Below are 8,259 nucleotides of genomic sequence, written 5' to 3' on the forward strand. Positions count from 1 at the left end.
GGCGGGGCAGGGAAGGGGGCAGGGAGGGGCCAGGGAGGGGCAGGGGAGGGGCAGTGCACCATGAACAATTTGCCTTGATGCTGATCTACTCCTCTGTCAGTTCCTAGCATTGTTCTATTTCTGGGGTCACATAGTAGAGCAGAGACATAATTTATTCTCACTATGGACTCAAGCCACTCAAAGCAAGAGGAATGGCTTTGCGCTTATCAGTTTAAGTCCTGTGTTATCTAGTTCTGGACCCCACCTGCTTTCCCATGCAATCAAGTGGCCCCGTCAGTGACATCATCTTAAAGCACCAAGGAAGTGTTAGATGGTGCAACAGTCCTTAATCCAATACCTTTAATTAAAAAAAGAAAGAAAGAAAGAAAGAAATCACTGGCATCATCCTCGGTTAAAATATGGATGACTTTTTATTATTTGTTTTGCTTTGGGATATAGCTTTATTAGTCACATAGCTGTTTGAAGGTGAAATAAGCATGTGCTTTCTCTCCTGTGAGCTTTGATGACTATGACTATCAAGTAAATTACATCCCAGTCCAGCTGTGTGTACTTTTAGGATGGATTTCTTGACCCAGCTTAATGCTAAGACCATGACAAAGAAATTATGTCTTTTGATAATGGCTCTGAAATCTTCAAGTTGATCTACCATAGTCAGCACTTGACTATAGATTCCCGGTAGAAAGTCTACTATCGGAGTGCTTCAAAAGGTCTGTGTCTTACTGGCAGATAGAACAAACTGGTGTCATGTGAATGTCAACTTGGTATCTTTGAGCCATCATTAACCTGTAGCGCTATCACAAAAATATTGGATCATCTTTAGAATGTCAAGCCATGACTTAGGATGAGCAAGGCGAGTGTATTTAGTTAAGGGATACATGCTTAGGAGCAAAATGAGCGCTTGGTCACCTCGGGGTTGTTTATATGCTATTGCTTCGCTGTGTGTTTCTCTTCATCACATTGCTAAGTAACCTAATTTTAGGGAAGTCTCACTTTAATACTCCTAAATATTAAGAGGAGAGCACGGTGTGCCCCTGTTTGGTTTGTTACACGGGCACAGTACACAGCAAAGGTAACAGATCGGAGATCAATTCTTATGTATCTCAGAGTTCCCAGCTTTTGAGGCTGTATTATGGAAACTTTGTAATTATTGTGGGTAATCTTGCAGAAAATTAAATGTTGAGTTTGCATATATGGAGAACTTTGGACTGCTTTGCTCGCCGTAGCTTGTTAGAGCTAAGCATCTCATTGACCCTGCCAGGCTGCGGGTTTCACTTACTGCTAGTAAAATGCTATTTGTGGTGTGAGTCAAATCTGTTAGAGGATGAGCGAGCATCTCATGCCTGAGGCGTGATTTACAGACCTTGCTTGTTTGTTTCAAAATGAATTCTGACCAATACTTGAGATAATCTCCCCACAAGGGACACTTGACAGTCTCTTGACCATTTGGACTAAAAGTGTTGGATAGAAGGTTATGTTGGGGTCTGGTCAGTGGAGCCCCATGAGTTCTTAAAACAAGCAGTGAATAGGTGGCCCCCGACCCCCACCAACAGGTACCCTGAAGAGTTAGAGCCGATGATGTCAAGACCGAGAGATCTTGCTTTAAACACATGAGGATTTTAAAAAACCACTAGGAAGTAGGTAACTAGAGTTTGGGTTTGTAAGGTGGTTGGCATTGTCATGACTTCTCCCATAAGTTGTAGAAGAGACATGGGAACATCTACCGCTGCAAACAAGCCACAAACTTACCCTGCAGATGCTGAGAACACAGTAAGTGTCTCACGGCTAACAGAACCACCGACTGCGGCAGTCACGATTTAAATGACTTCAAATTCCAGAGAGCCTACCGAACACACCAGACACTTTTCAAAGTCTTTGTGCTCCTGTCAGTTCATCTGAGCCTCAGAGCCGCTTCCCAGTGGAGATGCAATGGCTGTACCCTCCAATCCCAGAGCCTGCAGGACTCTAATGAGCTCCTGGCAGGAACAGGGCCTTGATGGCAGAGTATCTGGAAATGGGGAAGGCTTGTTTTCCTAAACGCCCTGCTTGCTCAAGCTTTTATTCTACCGAGCTATTAGTGCAGGAGCGTTTCTCTGGGACGTGAGGGTTCCTGTTATAAAGGACGCTTGTGTTTGCTTCTTGAGGGAGGAGAGAGAAAGCTTATGTAACCCTGAGTGGTTTAGCTCCGCCGAGGACCCCAGGCCTACCGGTCTTCTCTCCTCCGATGGTCCTTATTGACTGAACTAGTTTTTAGACTGTCTGTACGTGACACAGTGGGTACCCTTGGCGGCTCAGCCTTGGAAACATGAGCCGTATCCCTTTTGGCCTGTGACTGTCCCCTTAGCTGGCCGGGTCTTCAGTCTTATTCTGAGTTTGCAGGATGGAGGTGGTGGTTCCCTCTTAAAATATAACAGGGATGACGTGAAGCTCACTTAGGTTTGAAATAAAAATAAAATAAAACTTCTCTAAGCAGGGCTCTCGGGATTTTCTTCAAGTATACATTTAACAGTGGGGTTTCCTCCTGGAAAAGCTACATGGGGAGTCATATTTCCAGTGGAGATTTTTGCTGGGAGCTTTTAGGAGCTGGGATCTGTTGCTTTTATACCTACCAGGGGATTGGGAATATAGAGAATTAGTTTTGTTGTGGCTTCGTATTTTACCTTGGCCAAACTGGCCTCTCTGTATTAAACCTAAGTTGCCATCAAACCCCAGAAAGGACATCACAAATCACTAGAAATATATCAGCATTCTGAGCAGTGGAATTTATGGGGCACTAATGGATATCCTGGGTGATTTATCTTTGTAGTAGCTGTTCAGGCACCTCTGACTTTTTCTTAATATAAAAGGATTTCTTGAAGAACAGTGAGTCCCCAGACCCAGCACCTGAGATGGAGGAAATGAAATTCCCATACCCATTTTCATGGCTGGATGAAGGGCTGGGGAAAGAGCTCTCTTGGTAAAGTGTTGAGCATGAAAACCTGAGTCAACTCACCAGGTCCTACATAGAAAAGCCCAGTATAGTATCCTGCACTTGTGGTCTCAGTGCCCTGGGAAGATCCCCGAGAATCCGCTAGCCCTAGCTGACCGATGAGCTACTGGTTAAAGAGATCATCTTTCGAAAACCAAGGTGGATAATTCCCGAGAAATGAGACTTAAGTATGACTTCTGGCTAACACAGACATACATACATATGAACACACACATACATGAGTATGCACGCGAGAGACATATACACATGAACACACACATACATGAGTGCGAGAGAGAGAAAGAGAGAGAAAGAGCAAGAGAGCGAGAGAGAGAGAGAGCAAGAGAGAGAGAGAGAGAGAGAGAGAGAGAGAGAGAGAGAGAGAGAGCGAGCGAGAGCGTGAGCAAGAGCACACAAGAGCCTGGGATTGATGTTGTGAGGCTTATGGGAGTATATGTGCTGAGTCTGGCATGGGGTAAGCCTGAGAGTTATCTAGAAAAGCCCCAAAACACCCAAATACAAAGTGCAGAAAAAGCCAAGACTGGGTTGGAGCCAGTAACTCATCACTCTGGAAAGAGCCCCAGTAGTTTGGGCGTGGATGTGCCCTGAAGTTCGAGGACCCTCTGCACCTCATGGTGCTCATTTTCGGCACCAGTAGAGCTGAATCTAGAGACTCTTCACTCCCTTTCTGGAAGGTTCTTCTGACACTCCTGGAGTCTGAATCTGAGCCTGCTAGCTTGCTATCCCTGTTTCTAAGTGGTGGCTTTTTTTTCTTTCTTTTTTTTTTTTTTTTTTTTTTTTTTTATGGTGGGCCCCCACGTGGTTGGGCAACGTAAATAATGTGATAATGAGGAGAGACTAAAGGTCATAGGATTGTTAACATGTGTGAGGAGATCGGAGGCTTAGCCTAGCAGGCGAGGGAAAGGCTAGTATACCAACTGTAGGCACACTTCAAAGCGCGGAGCTGGTTTGCTGCGCTAACTTAATTATCTGTGCTATTGATATCTTTGAAGAACATATCTATACCGTGGATACGGTTACTTCGCAGCGGGAGATAGCAGAAGGTGGCTTGCTCCCTTGCCAACTTCCTAAAATGCTTTTCAGAGTCATGTGGGTTGCATAGTCCTCTCTTGGATTAAATATAAAAATAACCCTGTACAGCATCTCCACTCTTTTCCCTGTCTGCTGAAACAGCAATCTCCTCAGCTTTTTCTAGAACCCATTAAAGAGGGAAGAGGAGAGGAGGGGGTAACAGTAGCCCCAAACCCCAGAGCCCCAAACCAGATACTCTTTCTCCCAGGATGGATCCCACAGAGGGATCTCAACAGAGGGAGAAAGCAGGCAGTGGCGTCCATGCCCACTGCCGCCGCTCCCTTTTGATTACAGGTTGATGAAGTGGCGTGAACTTTATCCTTATTTTTATTGTTCTTCCTTTTCTTTCTGGCTGCGTTAGATTTATTGACATCTCCACCAGAAACCTGCAAGGAAAAGAAATACAACCCAAACCAGGTGATGTTTTCATTTCTAAGCCATAAAAGTGTTTGATGTTAAGAAACACTTGAAGCTATACACCGAAGGGAGGGATTTGTCTTTACCTGGTTTTTGCTGATCTAAACCAGTCTTGTTCCTGTTTGCGATGCTGGCTCCAGAGGCTTTCCAGAGAAGGTTTCCATTTCTGAAGCTGGCCTTTGGTTTCTGCTCCCAAGAACTGAAACCACTAAGTATTGCCTCACCATCTTATAGCTTTAGTGTAAGGAGTCCGTGGTTCTGTGTGTCCTTTCTGACGTCGTCATGGGCGTGGTTTGGGAGCATCCAGTTCTGCTGTTTTCTGTGTGTGTATGTACATGGTGGGTATGTATGTCTTTGTACCTGTGTACATGTATATATGGACTTATACACACATATGTACACGTGTATACATGTATGTATATGTGTGTACCTATGTACATGTCTGTGTAAGTACCTGTGTATATGGGCGTGTGTGTGTGTGTGTGTGTGTGTGTGTGTGTGTGTGTTTTGAGATAGTCTCTCACTGGCCTGGAATTCGCAAGATATGCTAGACTAAATGGCCTCTGAACCCCAAGGATACCTCTCCAGCAGTAAGATGACAGACATTATCTACCTGGCTTCTTTTAACTTAGGTCTGGGAGAATCAAACTCACGGCCCTTATGCTTTCAAGGCATGCGCTATTCCCACCAAGCCATGCTCCCAGCCTAGACTTGTCTCACAGCAGGCCCATCTGAAGTGTAAAGAGGCAGCATTACCCAGGCCCCTCACTACACACAAAGTAGATACAGTGCCCTGTTCTTTGACACCAAAATGTGGCGGGCAGTTGGGAATCTTGGCTGTTTAAATAAGCAGAGCCTGGGCTTCAGGGGAGGAATTTTCGACTTTCTCATTCTTGGAAAATTTCTCCCACCGTGAGTATGCCATAGCCCTTGAAACACGGTCATTTTCAGGATAAGAATGCTATGGAGATCAGCCAGAGTGTCACGCCAAACCAGCTGCAGCATCCTGTGTGACATTCTAAATATTAATACAAAATACAGTTAATTCACACGCCAGGGGTGCCGCCGGAATCCATTTTAAGTTGGCGCTTCACTTCGCTCTGAGATTTCTCTGTGACTGCCCATGTTGAAAATGTTTACCAAACAAAGCTATGCTGGGCCACCTTCAATCCATACACTTCTTGCATCACATTCCTTAATGAACACTTGGTTCTAAGTGAAAACACATGTAGGTTAAAGGTCTCTGGCTGCTTCTGTATTTGCCTGGCAGTGAGGGATGGTAGACCTGGCATGGCATCTCAACAAATCAGGCCCCTGGTGTGGGGAGGTGAGAGCGGCCTACCTTTTGTCTATAGACAATTTGTGTACTTCTTGGCTCATTAAAAATTCTGGTTTTAAAATTTCCCTTCCATTGCTAAATTCTTGAAGGAGGAGCTTGCTCCATGTGTCCTGCTTGGGCTTCGTCTGTGACCCTGTAGACGCCAGCTAGAGAGAGGGAGGGCGCTCAGCCTCTGCCTCTCCCCTAGCTTCACTTTTCTATTTCTGCACAGTAAATTTAATAAAGAAACTATCTTGGAGTAATAATTCCTACAAGCCCCGGGCATTCCTTTGGGGGGGAGAAGAGGACTGACCTTTTCCTGTTTTTAATAAAACCTCTGTGAATTTGGGGTTGCCTTTGCTACAGTCTGATGCCACTGTCTTTTTATTCTGTGTATTCAGGGCAGGTGAGCTCTTTATTCCTCAGGTTTGGAAGGGCTCTTACGGGAGATAATACCTGTGAGGTTTAAGTCCCTTCAGGTCTAATCTACATGTGTTTAGCTTTCTAGATGTGTGGCATCTCCTTTTGAGGGGGTCAGTCTGCTTATTTATTTGGGATTTAGGACCCCACTTATTTCTCAGAGTACTGAGAGATGGCGTCCTTATGAATTGGGGTTGAATTCTTCTTCCGTCATTGGCCGGCTATTTTATCCTGACTGTGAACTGGCAATTTGAAAGCTTCGATTTTGTCTTTGTCTTAAACAGGAACATATGTTTTCTTTTTTTACACAGTAATAACTCTGGAAAATCCCACCCATTATCCCAATAGATAATTTGGAATAGGGGAACTTGAGACCTTTGGTGAGGGAGAACAAATGGGCAGGATGCTTTATAACTGTTCTTTTTGGTCACTGAAGATGCCGAGCACACCCGTTAAAAGGGCCATGCATGAAAGCTTGAAGTATTCTGAGACAGAATAATGAGGATAGAACAATCACTTCTAAGGGATTTCTTGCCCACAACCACAAACATGTGCCTATAAGTTTGTTTTGACTGCTCTGAAATGAAGCTTCTGCACTCCAAGACATTTATCCCTTACATCTGTCTGCCCACCTTGTGCTTCGTGTTGCCTTGATTTTAATTCAAAGCTCATTCTCACCTTTGGATCCTGCATGTTTCTTCAGAAATGGAACCATTTAGACACTTGGAAAGACAACATCTCAGGATGTGTGAGACGTGGCCCTGCCCATAGTTTTCTAAGAGACCCTAAGCAACAGTTGGGGAACCTTAGCCATGAGCAAGGTACTCTCTCTGTATCTCACAGCACCACAGTGTCATGGCCTTGCTATATCTTATATCCTTTTGCAATATTTCTTCCAGTTTAATCATAAAATATGAGACTCTGGTAAAGGTGGGGGCACTCACAAGGAAATGAGTTGAAAATACCCCCTCCCCTGAGTCTATATGGTTTTCCACATTAAATACAACCTTACAACGACTTGTTTTTAAAACCCAGATTTCACATATGAGAGAAAGGCAGCATTATTTTTTCCTATGTCTGACTTATTGTGCTTACTATGATGATCCTCATTTATGTTCATTTTCTTGTAAATGACAGAGATGTATTCTTTGTTATTGCTGAACAATACTCACATATATATTTATATACACACAAATATATATATATGCACATATGTGTATGTATATATACATGTATGACACACATATATACATATATACATATATATATATTGAGAGTGAGAGAGAGCGAGAGAGAGGGGGAGTTAGGAAGGTAGGTAGGTAGATAAATATACACAGCACTTTTTTTTTTTTTAAACCATTAATCTGTTGCTGGATATCTAGGCTGATTTTGTAACTTGGTCATTATGTATAGTGCTGCAATGGGTGTTTGTGTTAGTTAGGGTTTCATTGCTATGAACAGACACCATGACCAAGGCAACTCTTATAAGGACAGCATTTAACTGGGGCTGGCTGCCAGGTTCAGAGATTCAGTCCATCATCATCAAAGGTTGGGAGCATGGCAGCATCCAGACAGGCATGGTATAGAAAGATCTGAGAGTTCTACATCGTCATCTGAAGCCTGCTAGCAGAAAACTGACTTCCAGGCAGCTAGGGTGAGGGTCTTAAAGCCCACGCCCACTTACTCCAACAAGGGCATGCCTCCTAATAGTGCTACTCCTTGGGCCAAGCATATGGAAACCATCACCGTATTCAACCTTAGAAATGTGTTCACTGTCCACTTGGTGTTCACAAACACCACAGCTTAGTCTTGTCCTTAAAATCCAAAACCAGAAGCCAAGCGACTCAGCTAAGCTGTCGCTCGGGATAAGAGCATTTGTAGATCAGGCAGGAGGACCTAGGTTCAGTCCTAAAGAAATAAATAACTGGTACACTTTTAAGTTCTTTGTTCCACTTGTAAGCCTCCCGTTGATGCTACCCCTGCCCTCGTGGTCTGTGGAGCAACCAGGGCTATGGCGTGCGGAGCTTCCCTCGTGGTCTGTGGAGCA

The 8,259-nt window shown here is 44.2% G+C and overlaps 1 protein-coding gene across 5 annotated transcripts in view; it reads left to right on the plus strand.

Annotated features, from left to right (window-relative positions):
• The window catches only part of Esrrg (estrogen related receptor gamma), a 628,608-nt gene that overhangs the window by 68,064 nt on the left and 552,285 nt on the right, over positions 1-8,259 (plus strand). The window contains exon 1 of one of the 5 annotated variants that reach the window (XM_031338227.1): positions 4,451-4,474. The exons of the other annotated variants lie outside the window; for them this stretch is intronic. The gene's annotated coding sequence lies outside the window, so the exon portion shown is untranslated. Of the gene's footprint in view, positions 1-4,450; positions 4,475-8,259 lie in introns of those variants that run through there. 5 annotated transcript variants of the gene reach the window in all.

Source organism: Mastomys coucha, unplaced genomic scaffold (genome assembly GCF_008632895.1).
Source record: "Mastomys coucha isolate ucsf_1 unplaced genomic scaffold, UCSF_Mcou_1 pScaffold1, whole genome shotgun sequence".
NCBI lineage: Eukaryota > Metazoa > Chordata > Mammalia > Rodentia > Muridae > Mastomys > Mastomys coucha.